The sequence below is a fragment of the Pristis pectinata genome, chromosome 6 (assembly GCF_009764475.1).
Source record: "Pristis pectinata isolate sPriPec2 chromosome 6, sPriPec2.1.pri, whole genome shotgun sequence".
In the NCBI taxonomy this organism is placed as follows: domain Eukaryota; kingdom Metazoa; phylum Chordata; class Chondrichthyes; order Rhinopristiformes; family Pristidae; genus Pristis; species Pristis pectinata.
Window position 1 is genome coordinate 9,426,683 of NC_067410.1, and position 27,162 is coordinate 9,453,844.

The 27,162-nt window shown below is 44.1% G+C and overlaps 1 protein-coding gene across 1 annotated transcript in view; it reads right to left on the reverse strand.

Moving 5' to 3' along the window:
* The window catches only part of sema3b (sema domain, immunoglobulin domain (Ig), short basic domain, secreted, (semaphorin) 3B), a 376,487-nt gene extending 351,292 nt beyond the window's left edge, over positions 1-25,195 (reverse strand). Inside the window, exon 1 of the mRNA XM_052017532.1 lies at positions 25,141-25,195. The gene's annotated coding sequence lies outside the window, so the exon portion shown is untranslated. The remainder of the gene's footprint in view (positions 1-25,140) is intronic.
* Positions 25,196-27,162: the final 1,967 nt, after the last annotated feature.

Sequence of the window (27,162 nt, forward strand, 5' to 3'; positions counted from 1 at the left end):
TGGGGAGAACATACAAACTCCTTACAGACAGTGGCTAGAATTGAACCCCGGTCGCTGGCGCTGTAATAGCGTTACGCTAACTGCTACACTACCGTGCCTGCCCATAGTAGCTGGAGTCAGCATGTATAAAGATTCAGTGTTATGTTCTCAGTCCTGTTAATATACACAAACCTGACAGCACATACCACCAGACTCAAGGACAGCTTCTATCCCACTGTTATTAGACTCTTGAACTGACCTTTCATAAGCTAAAATATGAACTCGGACTCCTGATCTGTCAATCGACCTCGTCATGGCCCTTGCACTTTATTTGTCTACCTGCACTGCACTTTCTCTGTAACTGTAACACTATATTCTGCATTCTGTTTTCTTTTAACTACCTCAATGTACTTATGTAAGGCATGATCGGTATGGATGGCACACAAAACAAAAGCTTTTCACTGTATCTCTGACAATAATAAAGCAATACTAATAAATTATTATGATTGTAATCCAATGTGTCTACTTGTAGATGTTGGCACCACATACAGAAGATATTATATGGGGCAATGAGGAATGGATAACCAGTGGCCTTACCAGTGATATCTAAGGTATTAGTCTGGCCTTACCAGTGATATCCATGTTCCACATTTCGTAGCAACATAGACGGAGGTCATTCGGCCCATTGAGTCTCTGCCAGCTCTCAGAGCAATTCCATTTGCCCACTTGTCTCCCTACGACCCATTCTCTCATACATGCCCATTACCATCACCCTGACTCTCCTCCCATCCACTTACACTAATCTCCCAACCAGTATGCCTTTGTGATGAGGAAGGAAACCAGATCACCCTGAGGAAACCTGCAGGGTCACAGGAAGAACATGCAAACTCTGCACAGACAGCATCAGAGGTCAGAATCAAACCTGGTTCATGAGCTGCGCCGTTGTGTTCTATCCACTGTATTTGCATAAGCCTAACATTTTTACTTCGAAATCCTGTCACTTGCACTATTTTGAATTTATTTTATTGCTATTTGAACTAAAATTGCTTCCCTATAACTGTTTCAAATGCACTTTTCATTAATTTGAGTTCACACTTCCTGCTTCTGGTTTAGCTTGGAGTCATATTCTAGCTTGACCCTCTCCATTCCATTGATATTTTGATTAGCTTAATGGACTGCCAGCTGGAGCTGAGGCAGCAGCTCTCTCTGCAGCAACACTGTGCCCTCACATCCTGTGATCAAATGAATAAAAAGTGATTAGCGAGATTGAGGAGCATTTATACGGCACGTTTGATGAAGCTAACAGTGATCAGACAAAAAGTGACCACATCATAGAACATAGAACATAGAACAGTACAGCACAATACAGGGCCTTCGGCCCACAATGTTGTGCTGACCTTTAAACCTCGCCTAAGACTATCTAACCCCTTCATCCCACATATCCCTCTATTTTAAATTCCTCCATATGCTTATCTAGTAATCTCTTGAATTTGACCAATGTACCTCATCATTTGTCCAATGTACATCAAAGAAGGTATCACAAGAAAGTTGAAGCAAGTTAGACTAACAGTGATGGAAAGCTGTTATTCCAGTAAGATATCTTTTATTAGTCACATGTACATCGAAACACATAGTGAAATACATCTTTTTGTGTCACATTCTGGGGGCAGCCCGCAAGTGTCGCCACGCTTCCGTCGCCAACATAGCACGCCCACAGCTTCCTAACCCGTACGCCTTTGGAATGTGGGAGGAAACCGGAGCACCCGGAGGAAACCCACGCAGATACAGGGAGAACATACAAACTCCTTACAGACAGCGGCCGGATTTGAACCCGGGTCGCTGGCACTGTAAAGCTTTACACTATAGTCTTCTGCCAGGATTAGAGCAGCTACCTTATGTGATGGAATAGAGAGATATGCAAGCAATTTTAAAATGTATGTATAATTTATAGAACATAGGTAGAATGGTACAGCACAGGAACAGGCTCTTTGGCCCATGATGTTGTGTCAAACTAATTAAGCTAATGACACCGAATCCCTTCTGCCTGCACATGGTCCATATCCCTCCAATCTCTGCATATTCATGTGCATGTGTTTATCTAAGAGCCTCTTAAATGCCTCTATTGTGTCTGCCTCCATCACCACCCCTGACAGCGAATTCCAGGCACCTACCACTCTCTGTATATAAAACTTACCCTGCAATCTCCTTTGAACTATCCCCCTCTCACCATAAATGCATGGCCTCTAGTATTAAACATTTTGACCCTGGGAAAAAGATACCGGCTGCCGACTCTGTCTATGTCTCTCATAATTTTATAATCTTCTGTCAGGTCTCCTGTCAGTCTCTGCCGCTCTAGAGAAAATAACCCTAGTTTGTTTAATCTCTCCTGATAGCACATGCTCTCTAATCCAGGCAGCATCCTGGTAAACCTCCTCTGAACCCTCCCCATAGCCTCCGTATACTTCCTATAATGGGGTGACTAGTGCGCCGTTAAATTCTGTGTGTTTTCTGAATCTATGTGCCGGTGATGCTGCTGCAAGCAAGTTTTTCATTCTACCTGTACCTCACTGTACTTGTTCATATGACAATAAACTCAAGCTGAATTCTAGCAAAACACTGAGTTCAATGAAATGATAAACCCTCAGTCTCAGAGTGACACAGGTTCTTGTCTCAAGTGTGGAAGTAATAATAAAAACTTGTGTTCCCTGCCACTGGAAACACTAGGCTAGCAATGATAAACAACTACCCTGCTGCTCGTCCAGGCAATATATTCATCAAATTATACAGTATGGAAGCAGGCCCTTTGGCCCAACTCTTCCATGCCAATCCAGATGTCTATTTGCCTATGCTTGATCGATATCCCTCGAAACCTTTCCTACCTGTCAAAATGTCTTTTAAACGTCGTAATTGTACCTACCTCTACCACCTCCTCTGGCAGCTCATTCCAAATACTCACCACCTTCTGTGTGGAAAACCTGCCCCTCAGCTCCTCTTTAAATCATTCCGTCTCACCTTCAACCTATGCCCTCTAGTTTTAGGCTCCCCTGTCATGGGAAAAAATGACTGTGACTATCTATGAAAATAAACTTAAGTAGTACAGAGCCATTTGAGGTGAAAGGCACAGGGCTGTAATTAAGGACAAACAGCACAACACAAATTAGCTCTGACTCTAGAAACCAAACAGGGCAATTCAAATGGAGCAACTCAAGCTTCTGAAAATCATAGCACCATATGCCAGCACTACATATTCTAGCGACTTAGATGTGGTCTCAGATTTCTGGTAACTCAATCTGAACAAAGCCAATTCCAAGTAACGCATGCTGAATGCTCCTTCTGGGAGATACATATTCTTCAGTATCCATTTGGTAATATGCCCAATCTAGAAGACTGTAACAATCCACATGAAATATGAGCAATTTCAGAGTCAACATCAATGAATGACACAACCACATGGGGTTCATCCAAAGATGAACATAACGTCAGACCCTAGAAAGTCCTTGGATATTACTGGAAGAATCAAGCTGAGACTGAGAGAAAGAATGTATATCTGGAGTTACTGAGTGGGCAGCTGTTGCAGGCATTATTACTGACGAAGGCATTGAGCTCATTGATATGGAAGTCTCAGCAACTGCATGCTTCACAAATTCAGAATGCAAGAATGAATTTGAGAGACTGCTGGGTGTAATCACTGCAGTGGATTTTCTACATAAAAATCTGGAAAAATATTACTTCTTAAAAATAATTTAGAAAGAGCAACCGTGGAAAAAAATGGAAAAGATGAATTGTAGAATGATAGCTTACAGCTCAGAATGATGACCATGCCAGCCAAAAATGGGCACAGATTAGCTCCATTTCCCAGCCCCGGGTCCTTGGCCCCGTAGTCTACAACACTTCAAGTGCTCATCCAGGTAAATGTGAGGGTTTCTGCCTCCACCAGCCTTTCAGACAGTGAGCTCCAGGCCTCTTCTGCTTTGTGAGTGAAATTATTTTTTCTCATTTCTTGTCTAATCCTTCAGCCAATTAACTTAATTCTAGGCTGCTTTGTTACTGTCTTCTCTCTTAGGCAAGTGGGTCCTTACTGTTTTTTCCACTTGTCCCTCTCTTAATTTTGTACACTTTAATTAAATCACCCCCACCCTCCCCAACCCCCAGTCTCCATTCTAAAGAAAGCACAGCCTAGAAGTTCTCTCTGCATAGCTGTAGCTTCCAGCCTTGGCAAGAGCCCCTTGTGAATCCCTCTGCACTCACTCTAGAATGCTATCTCACGCTTCCTGCAATGTGGTGACCTGAACTGTATACTGTACTGACTATACAACATAGACCTGTCTTGAAAGATCAATAATTGCGACAGCAGAGTCACCATGGACAATACTGGATGGGCTAGAAGAACCATACCACTGAAATTCATCATGCACCATCCAAGAACTGAAGACACTTCATTGCACATGCTTCCTAGACAGTGGGCTGGTGGAGGAGGGCAGAGAAGAGGAAGGGCAGATTTATCATAAGTAATCAGAAATACAGAGGTCATGTAGTGGTTAGTGTAACGCTTTACAGCGCCAGCGACCCGGGTTCATTTCCCGCCACTGTCTGTAAGGAGTTTGTACGTTCTCCCCTGTCTGCATGGATTTCCTCCAGGTGCTCCAGTTTCCTCCCATATTTCAAAGACGTACGGGTTAGGAAGTTGTGGGCATGCCATGTTGGTGCTGGAAGCGTGGCGACACTTGTGGGCTGCCCCCAGAACGCTACACAAAAAGATGCATTTCACTGTGTGTTTCGATGTGCATGTGAAATAAAATGGAAAGATCAATGTAATTAACAAAACAACAGACTTTACTTATTAACCACTATCCACAGCCACAAGTTACCACCATCTGCCTTACAGTCAGTGGAGTACATTTTGAATTGTGGTCACTGTTGGAAACACAGCAGGTGAACAACACGCACAGCAAGATTCCAGAAGCAGTAATGCGTTAATGCCAGACACTTAGATTCACAATATCGGTTGAAGGATGAGTTATAGAGTCACAGAGTCATACAGCATGGAAACACACCCTTCAGCCCAACTGGTCCGTGCCAACCAAGCTTCCCATCTAAGCTAGTCCCATTTGCCCGGGTTTGGCCCACATCCCGCTGAACCTTTCCTATCTACGTACCTGTCCAAGTGTCTTTTAACTGTTGTTAATGTACCTGCCTCAACCACTTCCTCTGGCAGCTCATTCCATGTAAGGACCACCCTCTGGGTGAAATAGTTGCCCCTCAGGTTCCTATTAGATCTCTCCCCTCTCACCTTAAATCTATGCCCTTTAGTTCTTGATTTCCCAACCATGTGTGCATTCACCATATCTAGGCCCCTCATGATTTTATACACCTCTGTAAGATCACCTCCTATGCTCCAGTGAATAAAGTCCCAGCCTGTTCAACCTCCCTCCATAACTCAGTCCCTCGAGTCCCGTCAACATCCTCATAAACCTCCTCTGCACAGTTTCCAGCTCAATAGCAATGGATGACAACACGTATTGTTGAAGAACCTGGAGTGTTAGCTGAGGACCCAGGAGTGAGGAATGTAGGAACAGTTCCCGAAGCAGGAAGAGAAGAAATTGAACATCGAGCACAAGTTCTCAAATGGATAATGCTTTCAATGAAAAATTATTAAATAACACTAGAAAAGTTCAAGAGAAAGCATGAGAGTAGATGGCTCCACACTAAACTTAGCAATCTATAGAAATGGACGAGAGGACCTCTGAACTTCAATGTGCCATGATAACAAGCTTGGTACAATAGACATCAACACATAGTCTTTCTGTCATATCAGCAACCTGGGTTCAATTCTGGCCGCTGTCTACAAGGAGTTTGTACGTTCTCCCCGTGTCTGGGTGGGTTTCCTCTGGGTGCTCCGGTTTCCTCCCACATTCCAAAAATGTACACGTTAGGAAGTTGTGGGCACGCTATGTTGGCGCCGGAAGCGTGGCGACATTTGCGGGCTGCCCCCAGCACATTCTGAGTAACACAAAAAGATGTATTTCACTGTGTGTTTCAATGTACATGTGACTAATAAATAAATAGCTAAATATCTGAATTATTTTACATAATTTGTAAACAGGAGTACAGGATTACATTTGCATCCTCATTGCATCTGGTCCCTCAGGTTGATGTAAATGACCCAAGGAATACAAAGGAAAGCAAGGGCATTATCCCTGGTGTCCTGGTCAATATTTACCTATCAGATTCCATTACCTTCAGCCCTTTGTCACTTCCACCTATCACCTCCCAGCTTCTGACATGATTCCCACTCTTCTCCCTCCCCCACCTGCCTACCAACCCCCTCCCCACCTGGATCCACCTATTACCCGCCAGCTCTTGCTCCACCCCTCCCCTCCACCTTTTTATACTAGCTACCTCCCCTCTTTCTTTCCAGTCCAGATGAAGGTTCTTGACCCGAAACGTCGACTGCCCATTTCCCTCCACAGATGCTGCCTGACCCGCTGAGTTCCTCCAGCACCTTTGAGTGTTGCTCCAGATTCTAGCATGTGCAATCTCTTGTATCTTCAATATTTATCTCCATCTCAATGGCATTAAAACAGATTTTCTGGCCATAATATCATTGCTGTTTTTTGGGATCTTGCTGTGTACAATTTTCCTGCTCTGTTTCCTACATTACAATACTGACTACTCTTCATTGATCAGAAAGCACTTTGGGATATCCTGAGAGCCATATCGAAACAGAAGTCTTTCTAGTCCAGATGAAGTTTCTTGACCCGAAACGTTGACTGTCCATTTCCCTCCACAGATGCTGCCTGACCCACTGAGTTCCTCCAGCAGTTTGCTTTTTGCTCCAGATTCCAGCATCAGCAGTCTCTTGTGTCTCCTCTCTGAATAAGACCCCCACCTGTTTTATTCAGAGGTTGGACTTTGCTAAAGTTCTAAGATAGTTCAAGATTAAACTATGCTCAGTTATAAATTTGCTCAAGAGGTATGAACGTTATCTTAACAAAGTAACCACCAGACTATATTCACAGTCACTAGCAACTTTGAATATCATGGTTGCTTACCAAAATGATTAGACAACTGAGTCAATCCCGGCTCCAGTTGTTATGTGCATCAACTGCAGGAGCCAATGCATTGTAGAACAGAACCAAAGTTGGTGAAACATTGAATCAACTCTCCAATGGATTTCAAGTACCTGGGTGAACAAGGAATGATTTCTGCAAACTAATTTCTCCTGTGTGAATATTGGGAAACTAACAGATGAACTACTGGCTGATTTGGACAGCTTTACAAATATCAAAGATATTTATCCAATTCTAAGCTCGAGTTAGGGTAAGAAGCTGGAAGCAGATAATGGAAAAGTTCTTTACACTCAAAGAATAACTAAATAGTTTAATTTTTATGGTGACCAGTTGACTCCAAAGTATTTGTGTATTTCAGGATTGTTAACACAACAACATAAACAACACTTAAGTGATCATAAATTTTCAATATTTTTGAAATCACCATCATCACAAAAATATTTGGCAAAGCTTTTACTTCGGGGACGGGAAGAGCAAAAGGAGAAGGGCTAGGTGGCAGGTATATCATGTTGTAAGAACATAAGAAATAGGAGCAGGAGTAGGCCATCTGACCCATCGAGCCATTCAATAAGATCATGGCTGATCTGGCCGTGGACTCAGCTCCACTTACCTGCCTTTTCTCCGTAACCCTTAATTCTCCTACTATGCAAAAATCTGTCTAACTCTGTCTTAAATATATTTAATGAGATAGGCTCTAATGCTTCCCTGGGCAGAGAATTCCACAGATTCACTATTCTCTGGGAAAAGCAGTTTTTCCTCTTCTCTGTCCTAAATCTACTCCCCTGAATCTTGAGGTTATGTCTCCTAGCTCTGGTCTCGCCTACCAGTGGAAGCAACCTTCCTGCCTTTCATAATTTTATATGTTTCCATAAGATCCTCTCTCATTCTTCTTAATTCCAGCGAGTATAGTCCCTGGCGACTCAAGCTCTCCTCATAGGCTAACCCCCTCATCTCTGGAATCAACCTGGTGAACCTCCTCTGCACCACCTCCAAAGCCAGTATATCTTTCCTCAAGTAAGGAGATCAGAACTGCACGCAGTACTCCAGGTGCAGCCTCACCAGTACCCTGTACAGCTGCAACATAACCTCCCTGCTCTTAAATTCAATCCCTCCAGCAATGAAGACCAACATTCTATTTGCCTTCTTGATAACCTGTTGCACCTGCAAACCAACATTTTGCGATTCATGCACAAGCACTCCTAAGTCCCACTGCACAACAGCATGCTGCAATCTTTCACCATTTAAATAATAACCCGATCTCCCATTTTTTCTTCCAAAGTGGATGACCTCACATTTACCAATGTTTTACTCCATCTGCCAGACCCTTGCCCACTCATTTAACCTATCTATATGTCTCTGCAGACTCTCCGCATCCTCTGCACAATTTGCTTTTCCACTCAATTTAGTGTCATCAGCAAACTTAGAAATGCTACACTCGGTCCCCTCTTCCACATCGTTAATGTATATCGTGAGCAGTTGCAGGCCCAGCACTGACCCCTGTGGCACCCCGCTCACCACTGAATGCCAACCAGAGAAACACCCATTTATCCCAACTCTCTGTCTTCTATTGGTTAACCAATCCTCTATCCATGCTAATACATTACCCCTAACTCCATGCATCCTTATCTTATGGATAAGTCTTTTATGTGGCACCTTATCGAACGCCTTCTGGAAATCCAAGTATACAACATCCACCTGTTCCCCTCTATCCACTGCGCTCATTATATCCTCAAAGAACTCCAGTAAGTTTGTCAAACAGGATCTGCCCTTCCTGAATCCATGTTGTGTCTGCCTGATGGAACCACTTCTATCCAGATGTCTCACTATTTCTTCCTTAATGATAGCTTCAAGTATTTTCCCAACTATAGACATTATTGACCAAGTACAGACGTGTTGTGTGCTTGCAAAAGTATTTTGCCAGGCATATTTTTGCAAAGTCCGGACAGAGAAGATGCCCTTTGACCAACTGAGCCTGATAAGACTGAAGGGTCACAACGAACAGGAGAAGGGGTAAGCCACTCGCCCCCTCAAACCTCCTCCACCACTCAGTGAGGACACGGCTGATCCGATTGTTGGCCTTAACTCCACTCTGCTGCCTGGACTTTAACCTTTGGTTCCCTCAAGTGTTCGATATGGAAATCTCTCCCACACCACCTGTCATTGCATCATATTAAGCAACAAAAGATTCTTTCCATGTTCTTAATACCCACGTAACTCTCAACAGCTTTTAATCACTGGACTTTTCATAATGGAGGCCCCTTTTACAACTTATTGGGGGAGAGATACATTTATAAAAAGATGCAACTGCTGGAATAGTTGATCTGCCTGTCAGGAACCAAGAGGCTGTCTGAGCCACATACCACATGCCAACCAACTTCACTCTTCCCTTAGTTCATGCCTTGGTGAGGAAGAGCAGTCCCAGGCTTACCAATGGAAATATGGAGGCAATGGTGTGTGAAAGTGAGAAAGGGTAGAGCTGAACTTTTGTTGCCTTCTCAATCACATCTTGCATAAGGATTAAGAATAGATTATATGTTCCTTTTATGTGGAACATTAATCTTACCAGGTACCTTCCAAATATACAAAATGCTATTTTTGTTGCAAAGTTGTCCATTTACAGCACAATCAGTGTTTACATTTATGTAGTATGTTGTTACAATATTGAAATGTCTCAAAGTACTTTCATTTTTTTTTCAAAGCAGTCTCTTACATTACAGTGACATTCTTTTTCTCAGGAAATCCCTCGGGATCGAGGATGACTTGCTCCCATTCCAGTTTTGTGGGTTCTGAGGAGATTAATCAGGACAATGTGGGAACCACAGACAGACAGGATATGGGACAGGCGGGTGGGTAAATGATAAGATATTGCGCATCTTCTGCTGTGCATGCGGGGCTTCTGTGTGGTCCTGATGCATGGCCTTGAGGCTCTCAATGCCATCCCGAATACTCCTCCAGCCAAGCTGTTCCAGTGCAATCTACAACACTCAAGTCTATTCTACAAGACTGCCAAGGGTTGTCCTGTCCTCACAAAGCAGGACAAACCCAATTCAGCTAAGTGTCACACACTCTATCGACGACCATCAGCAAAGTGACAGAAAGTGTTCTTGAGTGGAACTTACTCACCAATAACCTGCTCACCAAAGGTTGCCACTCCTCCTCCATCTCAACCTCCCTCAATAAGTTCCCATAATGCACAGTTTGGATGTCACCAGGACCACTTGACTCCACAGTTCTTCACAGCCTGAGTCAAAACATCCCCAGCTCCAATGGCAGGATGAAAGATTACCTCTTGTTCCTCCCTCCACAGATGCTACCTGACCTGCTGAGTATTTCCAGCAATTTCTGTTTTTGTTTCAGATTTCCAGCATCTGCAAGGTTTTATTTCTTTGCTTTTTGATCTACCGACTGTGCTGGGGCTGTTTATATATATCAGGGTGAAATCGGAGCAATTGGAATGGTAAATGTCAAGGACTCAGAGACAAATCAAGACTGATGGACCACGTATGCTTATCCGCAAGCTCTTTAACACATACATGCACTCCCACATGCATACCCAGTGGGCAGATGCTGTATACACCAACGAACATTTACGATCTCCCTTCTTCATGCCTGTAAAATAAATTGCTGCTGGCATGACTTGACATGCAGTGCCATGGCAGCAAGCAGTCCTGGTGAAAAGGGAGAAGGGCGAGAAGGCTGTTGAAAGGGAGGAATGCCACGTGCTTCAGAGCGCCAAGACAAAGGGGGCGGATTGTTTGCGAAGGGCAATCAGCAAACTGTGAATTAACTCAGGCAGCTGACACACAGCCACTGGCATTCAACAAGTCAGTGCAAAGGGCAGCTTGGTTTAAACAAATGTCACAGTAATACTAGAAGAAGCGAGGAGCTCTAATGAGAAGTGAAAATCTGGTGATTTGTTCATTTTCTATGATTTATTAATGTAGAAACAACAATTTTTGCAATATATTTCTTAACAATGTTATATAACCACTCTTAGCAACTGAGAATTCCCTGTGGACATGGAGCATAAACTGTTCATTTCTACTGCTTTAATCCATTCAAAGAACATAGGACATAGGACAGTACAGCACAGGAACAGGCCCAATGTGTGCCCTGAACACAATGCTGAATTAAACTAAGTCTCTTCTGCCTGCAAATTCATGTGTCTATCTGACAGCCTCTTAAATGACATTATTTTGCCTGCTTCCTCTCCCCCCAGCAGCCCATTCCAGGCACCTACCACACTCTGTGTAAAAAAACTTGCCCCGCACATCTCCTTTAAACTTTCCCCTCTCACCTTAAATGCATGTCCTCTAGTACTGCACACGTTTCAATCCTACCCTCACCAACAGTCTGTGGAAGCAACGTTCAGCAGTTACTTCCTACCTCCAAATCTATCGCTAGATACCTATTTCTTCACTGCAAATTAACAAGCCTTTCTGTGGACACCGTGCAAACTACAAAGAATCCAGAGGTCTAATGGACTAAGGCAGGCCCATGGTTTTGACCATGTTGAGTTCTGAGAGATGGCAATGAGGTTCCTTAGTGAAAAATGAGCCACTGGAGGAACTCAGTGGGTCAGGCAGCAAGGCAGAATACAGGACTCTTAGCAGTGTGGAGGAACAGAGGGATCTTGGGGTCCACATCCATAGATCCCTCAAGGTTGCCATGCAGGTTGATAGGGTTGTTGAGAAGGCGTATGGTGTGTTGGCCTTCATTAGTTGGGGTATTGAGTTCAAGAGCCACGAGGTAATGTTGCAGCTCTATAAATCTCTGGTTAGACCACACTTGGAGTATTGTGCCCAGTTCTGGTCGTCTCATTATTGGAAGGATGTGGAAGCTTTAGAAAGGGTGCAGAGGAGATTTACCAGGATGCTGCCTGCATTGGAGAGCATGTCTTATGAAGATAGGTTGAGTGAGCTCGGGCTTTTCTCTTTGGAGACAAGAAGGATGAGAGGTGACTTGATAGAGGTGTACAACATGATAAGAGGCATAGATCGAATGGACAGTCAGAGACTTTTTCCCAGGGCGAAAATGGCTCACAGGAGGGGGCATAATTTTAAGGCAATTGGAGGAAGGTCAAACAGAGAACAGATTATGCCAGTCATTGTCTGAGGTACCACTGCAGCTGCTTCCCTTCTTTAAAGGGAAGTTAAAGAAGACGTGACTGAGTCAGTCAGTGCTTGGTGACACAGCAGAAGACCCCGATGCCCCAGCAACAATCCTTCTCCGAACGGCCATGGGCACACTCGATCAATGGGAATTGGAACCCCCACAATATCCTGACTCAACCTGGACTCTCCTGTGGCTCTCTGTAGGGATAGTACCAACCTTGGCCTGGATCTCCAGACCAACTTGTTATTTAACTGCTGGCTGTGGGATCTTGCTGTGCTCAGTTTGGCTCACCCACTCCCCTTCATTATAACAGTCAAGACACTTCAGGAATATTACACCAGGGTGTTGGAATATCTGCTGTGGAACTTCAAGATCTTTTTAATGAGGAATGTTCTTCAAGTGAGTGCATGACCACACCACTGGGTCCAAGCATCACAGAGGGCAACAACAAAGGTGAAGCCAACTCACCGTCACCCCGCCAATCCTCTGCCTCTTGGGTTAACCACAGACATACAGCAAAATAGTCAACGTGTAGGAGCCTACAGTACTTGATTTGAGGCAGTCATTCAATGAGTTTGAAGGACAGCTTGCTGGGTCAACCATTGAAAATGAAGGAATGATTTCTTTTGTATAATTACCTCCAAAGATACAGAAGTCCAGAGGAGATGGTTTAAAATTAAATAATTAACACATTCCAGTGTTTGACAATATACCCTGGAAAAACTCAGCAGGTCAGGCAGCATCTGTAGAAAGAGAAACAGAGTTAACGTTCAGACCAAAGACCCTTGAATAGGACTGATGATTCCAACGAGGGTTCTTCAACCTGAAATGGTAACTCTGTCTCATATTTCCATACAACTTAGGCCACTTGGCCCATCAAATCAATGCTGGCTCTTGGAGCAATCCCATTAGTCCCATTCCCCCACTTCTTTCTCTGTAACCTATTCTTCTTCTACAGATGCTGCCTGGCCCGCTGCGTGTTTCCAACATTTTCTGTTCTTATTTCAGATTTCTAGCATTGGTAGTTTTTTGCTTTTTATTGACTGGTTGTTACAAGATTAATGAAGATAGCGACAGAGGTAGACAGAGTGGTGAAGAAGGCATTGTTGAGGCATTGACTGTAGGAGTTGGGACGTCACGTTACAGTTGTACAGATGGTTCGTTAGGCCACACTTGGAGTATTGTATGCAGTTCTGGTTGCCACTCCATAGGAACAACGTGATTAAGCTGGAGAGGGTGCAGAAAAGATTCACAAGAACATTGCCTGGACTGGAGGGCTTGAGTTGTAAGGAGAGATTGACTAGGCCAGGACTGTTTTCCCTGGAGCGAAGGAGGTTGAGGGGTGACCTTATTGTGGTTGATACTATCATGAGGGGCAAAGATAGGGTGGATAATCACAGTCATTTTCCCAGGGTACAGGAGACTAAAGCTAGAGGGCACAGGTTTAAGGTGAGATGGAAAGATTTAAAGATCTGAGGGGCAGGTTTTTCACACAGGGAACAGTAGGTATACAGAACAAGCTACCAGAAGAGGTGGTAGATGTAGATACAATTACAATGTTTAGAAGACATTTGGACAGGTACATAGATAGAAAAGGTTTAGAGGGATATGAAGCAAACACAGGCAAATGGGATTTACGTAGATTGTAATTACTTGGTTGCTATGGGCGAGTTGGGCCAAAGGGCCGATTACTGTGCTGTATAACTCAATGATCTGAGTGCACTCATTTGGGACAAGGTCCAAAGCTAACCTGAAATTGATGTATTTATACGCCACAGGAGCCTCCACCACCCTTCTCGATCTTAACACATCATGTTTTTCTCTTCTTTTTCCAAAGTGTATTTATGAAGTCTCACTTGAAAAGCTGTTTGCCTCTATCTATTATCAGCAAGACATGCTCTTTAATACTCTTCCCACAATTCTATGGAAAAACAAGGAGACCTACCATCTCACAGAGTCATACAGCACAGAAACAGGCCCTTCAGTGTACCCAGACCATGCCAATCTTTGAGCATCCATTTTACACTAATCCCATTTTATTCTCCCCATACTCTCATCATCTCCCCCCCCCTCCCCCAGATCCTACCATTCACCTATACACCAGAGGCAATTTACGGCAGTCGGTTAAACTACTAATCTACACATCACTAGGATGTGGGAGCACACGGATGAAATCCATGCATTTACAGTGAGAACATGCAAACTCTTCACAGACAGAACCCGAAGTCAGGATTGAACTTGGGTCTCTGGAGCTGTGAGGCAGTACTCTACTCACTGTGGCACAGTTCTTCTCACGAGGCCCTGTACCATTGCAATGGTTTCCTTTAAGGTGGCACAGTGTTGCATGGCCAGGTATGTGTTTGAGATTTACTAAGTCTACAGCACCAACTACAGCTTCTACTGGGTAAGACAGCCACGTTCTTTCTCTCTCTCTTACTGGCTCTCGTCCCCTTTCCACATGTCCAACATTCTGCTTTAGTCTTGGTTGTAAACAATGTTCTTATCCTCCCAGCAAGGCTCTTTCGATTATCTACATCTCAGCTTGCCAAGGTACCCAATGCCAAGCTGTCGGGAGTCCGCAGAATCACTTGGGTCTCAGCCCAGCTTCATGTGAAATAGCAAAGTTAAGCTGTGGCCACTAAGAAACTTTTGCTTTGCAAACAGACCCCAGTGAAACAAAAGGCCATGTAAATGGGGCAGTATTCAGTTTTTTTCATTAACGTGCCACAGCTGAGAAATGAGCAAAAAAACAAAGGAAACCAGAGCCAGTTAACCCCTTCAGCCCACAATGTGCTTCCCTGGGTATAATCTTGGCTCCAGGTGTGTCTTTAATGGAAGTGTTGTCCCTATTGCAAGTCCAGTTTGTGAACAAAGGGTCACTCACCTCCTGAAATTAGACCAATGGCCCATTGGAATCAGCTCACCACTGGGCACAGAAGTTGTTGCAAAACTACTACTAATGGAAAAAGAGCAAATATTCAAACATTTATCCTGCATTGCCTTTGAGGCAGTGTACACTTAACTAAGAAATAGGAGTCGACATTCTCTCCCTCCATCATCCAACGAGTTCATTACTGATCTTTTACCTCAGCCCTGCTTTCCTGCACCAACCGCATAATCTTTGATTCCCATACATCTAAATATTTATCAATTTCAGTTTTGACATACTCAGTGAGTGAGCCATCATTGCCCTGAGGGATAGAGAATTCCTAAGATACACTGCACTTTGGCTGAAGAAATTTCTTCTCATCCCAGTCCTCAATGGACAACCCTTTATTATGAGACTGTAACTTCAATGAGATTACCTCTCACTGTTCTAAACTCTACAGAATATAGGCCCAGTTAGTTCAATCCTCCTGCACGTGACAAATCCACCATCCCAAGGATCGACTTGCTGCGTTGCAGTCCTTCTCTTGCAAGTAAGCCTTTCGTTGGTTAGGAAATGAGACTTGCACACGGTATTCCCAGTGCAGACTCACCAATAATAAATTTCAGGAGATGTCTTGCAGTAAAGTCAATGTACCATTTGTTTCCTCAATTGCTTGCTGTAGCTGCACGGGAACTTTCAGTGCTTTGTGCACAAGCACACCCAGTTCCCGCTGAACACCATCACCTCTTAATCTCTTAACATTTAAAAATACTCTGCTTTTCTAACTTCTCTACTGATGCAGGTTCTTCCATATAATTACTCAATCTGCCATGTCCTCGTCCACTCACTTAGCCTGTCAGTATCCTCCTGAAACCTCCCTGCATCTTCCTCACACTCTGCACCCACCCAAATTCGTATCATCAGCAAAACTAGGCTACGTTACACTTTGTTCCGTCATTCAAACTCCTAAGGAAGTAACCATTGACCTTGTTACTTCCTTAGGAGTTTGAGGAGGTTTGGTCTGTCACCAAAGACTCTTACAAATGTCTATAGATGTGTAGTCGAGAGCATTCTAACTGGTTACATCACAGCCTGGTATGGAGGCTCCAATGCACAGGATCACAAGAGGCTGCAGAGGGTTGTAGACTCGGCCAGCTCCATCACGGGCACAGCCCTCCCCATCATCGAGGACATCTTCAAGAGGCAGACCGTCAAGAAGGCAGCATTCATCATTAAGGATCCTCACCATCCAGGACATGCCCTCTTCTCATTACTACCATCAGGGAGGAGGTACAGGAGCCTGAAGACCCACACTCAATGATTCAGAAACAGCTTCTTCCCCTTCGCCATCAGATTTCTGAATGGTCCATGAACCCATGAACACTACCTCGTTATTCTTTTTTTGCACTTTTTTTTATTCTGGAAATTTATAGTAATTTTATGTCTTTGCACTGTACTGCTGCCGCAAAACAACAAATTTCACAACATGTAAGTTAGTGATAATAAACCTGATTCTGATTCTGGCATGGCGTATAAACAGCTTGTGCCATTTCCAATCTTTGACGCACTCTGCTAGTCGCAATCCAAACCCAAATATGACCTGTTTATTCCCACTTTCTGATTCCTGTCCTTTAACCGATCCTCAATGCATGCCGTATACTACCCCAAATCCAATGATTTTGTATAAAAAGCACTTATGCATCACCATATCAAAGGTCTTCTGAAAGTCCAAAAACAACATATCGTCTGGTTCCATTTATCAGTGGGCTAGTTAAAGCTTCAAAAAAACCGAACACATTTGTCAAACATGATTTCCCTTTCATATGTCCATGTAGACGCAGCCTGATCCTATTATTCCTTCCTAAGTGCCCTGTTACCACTTCCTTAACAATAAATTCCAACAATAATAGAGGGCTATGGGTAAGCCTAGTAATTTCTAAGGTAGGGACATGTTCGGCACAACTCTGTGGGCCGAAGGGCCTGTATTGTGCAGTAGGTTTTCTATGTTTCTATGTTTCTTATTTTCTTATGTCCCTCCAATCTGTGGGAACTGTTCTAGAATCTATGGAATTCTGGAAGCTGACAACCAGTGCACCCACCATCTCCAGAGTTACTTCTTCCAAAATTTAGGGTTGCAAGTCAAGGGTCGAGAAGATTTATCACCTCCCATTCCCATTAATTTCGCCAATACTCTTGTTTTAACGACTTCTACTTTCTTTCAACTTCTCATTCACTCTACGCCTGTAGTCCCTCACTATTTCTGGGAGGTTTTGTATATCTTAGAACATAGAACAGTACAGCACAGGAAGAGGCTCTTCGGCCCACAATGTCTGTGCTGAACATGATGCCGAATTAAACTAAATCTCTTCTGCCTGCACATGATCCATACCCTGCATATTCACGTGTCTATCTAAAAGCCTCTTGGATCATACTTGCTTCCTCCACCTCCCCCAGCAGCCCATTCCAGTTACCCACCACTCTCTGTGTAAAATACTTGCCCCGCACATCTCCTACATCTCCTTTAAACATTCCCCCTCTCACCTTAAATGTATGTCTTCTAGTATTTGACATTTCTACCCTGGGAGAAAGATTCTGACTGTCGACCTTATCTATGCCTCTCATAATTTTATAAACGACTGTCAGATCTCCCCTCAGCCTCCGATGCTCCAGTGTAAGCAACCCAAGTTTGTCCAACTTCTCCTTATAATTCATACCCTGGTGAACCTCTTCTGCACCCTTTCCAAAGCCTCCACATCCTTCCTGTAATGGGGTGCCCAGAACTGCACCCAATATTCCAAGTGCAGCCAAACCAAAGTTTTATATAGCTGCAAAATGAAGACAAACATTTGTTTAATTTCGCTGCCATTTCCTTATTCCCTGGTATAATTGCTCCTCGGTGAGTGGTTGAATCTGGGCGGAGTTGATGAGAATGTGGTGAAAATAAAAAATGCGATTAATGTCGGATCAATGTAAATGGGTGGTTGGTAGTCGGGGTGGACTCGATGGGCTGAAGGGCCTGTTTCTCTGTTGTATGACTCTGTGATTCCACGACACAGGAAAAGACAATTATCTTTGCGCCCAAACAGCTTTAGCCTTCCTTTAATTGGCGGGTTTCCTTGTGGCCCGACAGAAGTTTATAAAATTATGAGAGGCAGAGATAGACAGCCGGAATCTTTTCCCCAGGGTCGGTATGTCTCATACTAGAGGGCATGCATTTAAGGTGGGGGGGGGGGGTAAGCTTAAAGGAGATGTGCAGGGCAAGTCTTTTACACAGAGAGGGCTGAAATGTGCTGCCAAACCCCAGTTGGTGTTTGGTAGACAGAGATCAGAGTAGGGGAGCAGAGGAAACAATGAATAATCTTTTGAAGAGAGCCATTTCATTTTCTTTACCTCAAAATAATATGACAGAGGCATTTAAGAGGCTCTTGGATAGGGACATGAATGTGCAGGGAATGGGGGGAGGGTATGGACATGGTGTAGGCACAAGGGGCTTGTTTAAGTAGATGTTTAATTACTACTTTAGTTAGTTCAGCACAACTTCATGGGCCAAAGGGCCTGTTCCTGTGCTGTGCTGTTCTATGTTCTATTAGATCCAGTTGAGAGTTTAAATGTGAGGCATGTAGCCTTGTTATAGTATTGAACAGCCGCCTCACCTCTTGCCTACAGATTGGTTCCCCAACCCCCACATCTTCCCTCCATTGAAACCAGAGGTAGGTTTGAGATCTTTAAATGTTATCATCTCATCCATCTACATCCCACTGGCATCCTGGAGTTAGAATTACCCCTAAGGTTTCTGCTGCTCACTTGGTGGGAAATAACACTCAGAGAGAGCCATAGAGTCATACAGCATGGAAACAGGCCTTCGGCCCCTGTCGTCCATGCCAGCCGAGTTGCCGACCTGAGCTAGACCCATTTGCCCCAATGGTGGGTTTGTGGGACAGCTAAACATGACACAGTGGGGCAGGGTGAGTGGATGTCAGAGACCAAGTGACTAAGCCTCCGGGAATACGTTGAACCAGCATTGGCAGCCCTGCGGCGGACCTGTTGGAGAGCAACACTACCTGTGCCTCAGGAACAGATCTTGGCTTCAGTTGGTGCTTGGTAGACAGAGATCAGAGTGGGGAGCAGAGGAAACAATAAATAATCTTTTGAATAGAGCCATTTCATTTTCTTTACCTCAAATTAAATGCAGCAACTAAAGAGGCTGTGTCTGCTCCCACAACGCAAGAATTTAATCTCGCAGAGCACTCTGATTTATTCACACTAATTAAACCAATGTCGGCGCGCTGGAGCTAGGCAGTATGGACGGCCTGCTGGGTGAGCTGATTAACCACCAAGGGTAATGACTTCATGTTGTAAATCATGTGGTTGTTGAAAAAAGTCAAACAGAGCATTCATATGTTAATTAAAGTCAGTGCAGCCAGTCATAACCAGAGATGCAGAAGATGCCAGTGTGTCTGAATCTTCAGAGTGAGAACTGAAACCACAGTACCACAACTGTGGGTATAAACACACTCAAGCACAAAACTTCTCCCCCACCCCCCTCATAAACACACACACAAACACACATACAGAAGCAGATATTAACACACAAACACACACACACAAGCAGATATTAACACACACTCACAGAAAAACACACACACATGCACAAGCAGATATTAACACACACAAACACACACACACAAGCAGACATTAATACATACTCACAAACACACACAAGCACACACACATTCACAAACACACACACAAGCAGATATTAACACACACACAAACACACACATACAAGCAGATATTAATACACACTCACAAACACGCACAAGCACACACAAATTCACAAACACACACACAAGCAGATATTAACACACACACACACTCACAAGCACACACACATTCACAAACACACACTCACAAACACATACACACACAAGCAGATAATAATACACACACACAAGCAGATATTAACACACACTCACAATCACATGCAACACACACGTTCAGACACATTTTAAGTTAACATCAGGCCTATCACCTACATTCTTTAATTGCTCCGGAAGAACTGTTGGAAAGCAATGTGCTGGGAACAGCAACAATTATTGAAGCGCACCAAAGCATTTCATTCAACAGTAGACATCAGGCTTGACAGGAAATTACTTGCACAACCCTAAGAAATTTACGGCTACAAAATCTGAGCAGCAGAAAAGGGAAGTCTGAGGAATTTAACGCCTGTCATCAATGATCCTGTTGAAGGTGTTCAAAATGACTTACCAGTCTACACGACATAATATGAATGTTTGACCGACTATATAGAACGGAATCGATCTCTGACAATGATTCCCATTCTCTTCTCCCTTCCCCAACATCCCCTGGCTATAGTTAATAGCCACAGCACACTGTCACTTCTCACACCCACTTCTATCCTCTTGTGAAGTAAATTATATTTTAAAACCTACCAGGTTGAGCAAATATTTAAACTGCTGCAGGCCAGACTGTTACTGAAGATTATTTAAAATATACAATGGCTGAGGTTGCTGTTCAATAATCTCTACTTCAATTGTTTTTTTTAATGACCTTTTAACTCTGATTGGGGCAGGAATGAGAAACTTTCCCATCCCAAAATAGTATGAGTGACTTACGGACATTGTGTAAAATTCCTAGTCCTCTGAGTATCCAGGACAATATTAGTCCCTCAGCCAACATACTGATTCCCTGATGATTGTAATATTGCAGTTTGTGGGATCCTGCTGTGTACAGACTGGCTGTTATGTGTCCTACCTTACAACGGTGACTAAACGGTGACTACAACTAGCACTTCATTGACTGTGAAGCACCTCATCCTGGGGTTGTGAAAGGTGCAATATAAACACAAGGCTCCACAACCTGAGAACAGAGTGAACCCTCCCATTTCCTCTGCTTGGGCACATTAACCATCCTTTTGGGTTGTGTTGACTTAGCCTGTGATCTCATCGTGGGCTGAAGGGCTTGTACTGTGCTGTAATGTTCTATGTTCTATCTCCTGGAGCCTCCATTCCCAGTTAGGCTGTTATTCCCTCAAACTTCAAAGAAAGCAAATGGGAGCCCTGGCACACTCGCACCCACCAGGGGCACAATACGCAACAGGGAAATACACCTGACATAAAGTATACCTGCCGGGGCACACTTCTGGTACATTTACATCCTCCACAGTGCACCCACAAGGGTCCCTATTCCTGGTACAGAGTCACGCCCCTATGGAGCACACACACATTTAAATCCACCAGGGGCATAGTGCACCCACCAGTGACCCCACTCCTGGAGCACAATCACACCCTTGCAGAACACACTCCTGGCATACATCCACCCAACATGAATGAAAGTTTAAAGTTACAACTGGCAAGAACTTTGCATTGTATAGAGCAACATCATGGGGACCGAGCAGTTGCCCTGGGCTCTTTCAAAGCAATAACTTGGACAATCATTCATGACTCAGATACCCATCTTGTACTCGATCCAAGGCAGCACAGTGGTGTGGCAGTTAGTGCTGCTGCCTCACAGATCCAGCGACCCGTGTTCAATCCTGACCTCCAGTGCTGTCTGTGCCGGAGTTGACCTGTGATCATGTGTGTTCCCCCGGGTGCTCCGGTTTCCTCCCACATCCCAAATTGGCTAGTGCAAATTACTCCTAATGTAGGTGAGTGGTTGTTAGAGAGTAGCATATGAGAAAGAAGTGGGGGAATGGGATTGAACCTTCTCTGTCGTAAGGAAAGACGAGCAAGCAGTTAGCTTGAGGAACTGGATGACGTTGCCCTAGTTCCCCAGGCTGTGACTCACTGAGTCTGAGTCACGTCCCTCAGTCTTTCCAACGATGACCACTGACAAATTGTTGTTATCACCGGAACCTCAACAAGAAAGAGTCAAATGTAAACAGAATTGCCAATAGAGATTTATTCTCCAACAAAGCAAAAATAATGAATTGAAAATCCTTCCCAAGGGTTTAAATAAAACATTGTGGCACAGCTGATAGAGACGCTGCCTCACAGCTCCTGTTACCTGGGTTCAATCCCGACCTCGGGTGCTGCCTTTGTGGAGTTTGCACATTCTCCCCGTGACTGCAGGGGTCTTCTCTGGGTGCTCCCGTTTCCTCCCACATCCCAAAGATGTGCAGGTTGGTAGGTTAATTAGTTGCAGTAAGTTGGCCCCTGGTGTGTAAATGAGAATCTGTGGGGGGATGGGGGGGTAGTTGATTTGAACATGTGGAAAATAAAATAATGGGTTAGGGTAGGATTAGTGTGTAGAAATGAGTGTTTGATGCTTGGCATGGACTCAGTGGGCCGAAGTGCCTGTTTTATGCTGTATGACTTTGAAAGAATCCAATGAGGGTAAAATTGTACAGAAGATGACTCGCTCATGTCAGTGTTTGGAATTCTCTAACGCGGAGAGTCCTTCAGTGTTCAGGAGTGAGACCAATGAAGTTTTGGACATTGAGGAAATTGGGGATCAAATGGGAAGGCGGATTTTAGGCAGAAAAACTGCAATGATTTTATTTATAGGCAAAGCAGGTTTAAGAAGACACTGGCCATGACTTAAGAAGGTCAGAAGCTGGAGCAGGAGCAGATCTCTTCAAGCCTGCTCTGCCATTTAACGGTCACAGCTGGTCTGACCTTGGCCACTTTCCACTTTCCTGCCTATTCCCCATGACATTTAATTTCAACATATTCTGTCGTAGTCTCGAGTACATTCATTGGACCGGCTCACACTGGAGCCAGCCTGTGCCAAGTATTTACCTCTCGCAGGGCCTCTGTGATCCCGCTCATTGTTTGCAGCCATTCAGGTGACCAGGCCGTAGGCCACACGAATTAACACCCCACCCACGGACCATCCTGACGATCTCTAGTCTCAAACAAGGGGACATAGTTACAAGATAAGGGGCTAATCATTTAAAACTGACGTGTGTTGAAATTTCTTCTCTCAGGGGGTAGCGACTCTCTGGAACTCTCTGTCCCCCAAGGATGGTGGATGCTCGATCATTAGAAATATTTTATGTGTTCAATTGTTGATTTTTTGAGGAGTGAAGTATTAGTAACCGCACTGATATTAAACATTTATTATTCTTATTTATTATATGTGTAATCAAATGGGTAGTTCATCAAAATTCCAATCACCCCAGTAAAGACATATAGAATACAGAGAAAGGCAGAGATGGAGGAAGAGAGAAGTAAAAAGATTCAGATTCAGATAAGTTTAGTGTCATGTACACTGGTGTGCAATGAAATTCTTTGCTGGCATGAAGCTCACAGAGGGAACAGTATATTGGGTAATAATAAGTACAGCAATAAATACAATGATGAGCACAAAACAGCAGAATGGTGCAAAGATTGTAGTGCAGTCTGAAGTAGCGCAAAAAGAAATGCTAGAGGGACAATAATGGAATAAATGAGAGAGGGTCCAAGAACATGGCAACACGTAAAAGAGGTGATTGGTTCAGAAGTCTGATAGCAGTGGGGAAGGAGCTGTTCTTGAGTCTGTTACACAGAGAGGAAGAGGGAAAGAGAGACAGACAGACAGATATAAAGAGAGATAAACAGAGTGAGAGAGAAAGGTAAACAAGGAGATACAATGAAAAATACAAGAACAGAGTGAAAGCAAATGAGATATAGATGGATACACAGGGATGGTGATACAGACACAGTGAGGGAGTTATACAGGGAGAGGGATTCAGAAAGAGGCATACACATGGGACTCAGACAGTGAGTGAGAGAGGGAGCGAGAGAGCGAGATAAAGAGTGAAAGAGAACAAGAGCCACGCAAATAAATACTGAGTCATAGAGTCACAGAGCAATACAACACGATACAGGCCCTTCGGCCCATGAGTCCATGCCGACCACAGTGCCCACCCAGCTAGTCCCAATTTACTACTTTCGGCCCATATCCCTCCAAGCCCCACCCCTCCATGTACCTATCCAAGTGTTTCTTAAATGATACTATTGTACCTGCCTCAAACACTTCCTCTGGCAGCTCATTCCATATATTCACCACCCTCTGCATGAAAAAGTTGCCCCTCAGGTCTCTTTTAAATCTTTCCCCTCTCACCCTAAATCTATGCCCCCTAGTTTTGGACTCCCCTACCCTGGAGAAAAGACTGATACCATCCACCTTGTCTATGCCTCTCATAATCTTCAACATTTCTATAAGGTCGCCCCTCATTCTCCTAAGTTCCAAGGAATAAAGACCTAGCCTGGCCAACCTCTCCCTGTAACTCAGGCCCTCTAGTCCTGGCAACACCCTCGTAGGTCTTTTCTGCACTCTTTCCAGTTTACCTGTGATGCCACTCTCAATGAACTATGCATTTGTACTCCCAGGTCCCTCTGTTCCATTACTGAAAAAGCAAGAGAAAGTTTCAGAGGCAGAAAAAGATAGGAGACAGAAAGGAATAAATAGAGAGAGGGAGAGAGAGAGAGAGAGAAAGAGAGAAAGAGAGAGAGAGAAAGAGAGACAGAGAGAGAGAGCGCCAGATCAAGACGAACAAACAGATCAATATAGGGTCAGTAGAATAAAATAACTGCTGAAAAGCAGCAAGTTGCTTCCAGTTTTAATCACAGCCAACATGCAAAGTTCCATCTTAAAGTCTTCTTTCCCCTTCTTCCCATTTTGCTCTAAGCAGCACCATCTCAATCTCACCACAACTAGGAATCCAAATTTCTCCTCTTTTGCTGATACCTTTCCTACCTTCCGTTTCTCTCAACTAACGAATGCTGGCCTCTCAAATAACATCCCATCACAGCAAAGTGGAGACCTGGCGACAGCTCACAACCCAAGTTAACTTCTAGCTTCTGGCTGGATGCATTTGAGCTTAAAAGGAGCTATGCACTTGTCCAAATCCCTTTTGTAAGGCTCCACTTGACAACAGGTACACATGTAGCATTAGTGCCTTCATGCTCCATATGTACCCATTGTCACACTTCACATTGCCAACTGTATGCACAAATAGTAGGGGTGCAGGTTCTTTAACTGTTCTGCTTACAATTTAAGAAGAAAACCATGCCAAAAAAGCCTCATGGATAAAGTAACTTCCACACAGCAAAAACAGGTGCAGCCAGTGGCATGAAGTTTCATAAAGCACACACTTACTGGATGCAGACAGCAGCCTCCCAACTCCCAGTCAGTGTGTTAGATTCAGCCTCCTTCGAGATTAATTCCAAACTGCGGGAGACTGTGCAGGACTTTCAGTAATCACAGAAGAGGGCAAATTCCTCAGCAGCCTACCATTGGTGGAGCACAATGTGAGCTATTGTGTCTGCCCTGGTACTTTAAAACATTCCTTCTGGTGTTCAGGACAGGCAGATACGTCTGAAATGGAGGACCAATGCTGGGCTGCGCAAATAGAATATTAAATTAAATTAAGTAACAAACCCAAGGTGGAAGGAAGGTTCAGAGGAAGCAGCATCGAGTCATGGTTTCATTCCTATCCTTTCATTTAACACAAGTTTGATTGCAGTCAATGCCTCTTTTAATTCAGCTGCCTTTTAAAAATACAACCTGGTTGCAGGCACTTAGGGATCAGCTAAGGTAGGTTGGAAACAACCTTGCCTGGCAGATAGCCAATCACGTTTTTTTCCATTTCTCAAGTGAGCCGGACTTTGCTGGCATTTATTGCCTATCCTTAATTGCCCCTGAAATAAGAACCAACCATACTACAGGTCCGGAGTTACCCGCAAGCTGGAGCAGGTAAAGGCAGCAAATCTCCTTCCCTGGTGAGCCAGTCGGGTTCGAACATAGAACATAGAACAGTACAGCACAGAACAGGCCCTTTGGCCCACAATGTTGTGCCGACATAGCTATTCCCTCCTGCCTACAGAATGCCCATATCCCTCTATTTTCCTCTCATTCATGTGCCCATCCAAGCCCCTCTTAAAACCCCCCAATAAATTTGCCTCCACCACCCTATCAGGCAACGCATTCTAGGCATCCACCACTCTCTCAGTAAAAACATACCCCTCACATCTGTTCTGAACCTACCCGCTCTCACCTTAAATGGATGCCCTCTGGTATTGGATCATTCAATAATGGGAAAAACATATTGCTTGTCCACCCTATCTATGCCCCTCATAATTTTATACACCTCCAACAGATCACCCCTCAGCCTCCACCGCTCCAGAGAAAAAAGCCCAAGTTTGACCAGCCTCTCCTGATAGCACATGCCCTCTAATCCAGGCAGCATCCTGGTAAACCTCCTCTGCACCCTCTCTAAAGCTTCGACATCCTTCCTATAGTGAGGTGACCAGAATTGCACGCGATACTCTAAATGCAGCCTAGCCAGAGTTCTATAGAGATGCAGCATAACTTCTTGACTCCTGTACTCAATACCTCGATTAATAAAGGCACGCATTCCATAAGCCTTCTTAACCACCCTGACTACCTGTGTAGCCACTTTCAATGAGTCATGGACTTACACCCCAAGGTCTCTCTGCTCTTCAACACTGTTAAGGGTCTTGCCCTTGAGAGTGTACTTTCTTTTGACATCAGTCCTACCTACTAATTCTTAACAACAGTATCTTCATGTTCACCATCTTTAAGATTCGCTTCTTAAAATTTCAGATTTGTTTAGCTTGCTGAATTTAAATTCCACAGCTACAGTGGGGGGATTTGAACCCATGTCTTTGGATATGTCTCATAACTTAATCATTCAAGCCCCACTCCAGTCCTTGAGCACATCCTCCAGACGAATACTACAGGACAGTGCTGCACAGTCAGGAAGTGTCATCCTGCTGATAAGACACGGCACGCACGGTAGCGTAGCGGTTAGCACAATGCTATAACAGCACCAGCGATCGGGGTTCGACTCCTGTCGCTGTCTGTAAGGAGTTTGTATGTTCTCCCGTGTCTGCGTGGGTTTCCACCGGGTGCTCCGGTTTCCTCCCACATTCTAAAAGACGTACGGGTAGGTTAATTTGGGTTTAAAATGGGCAGTGCGGACTCATTGGGCCTGTTACCATGCTGTAAATAAAATTTAAAAATTTAAATTTAAGACAGCGAAGCCAATGTTCCTTATCTCCACTATAGGGCTTTTTGAAGATCTACGACCTAAGATTCACCCAGTAAAACCAACCGATTGTATTCGCATCTTATTCCTTGTGTAATCTTGCCATGCAC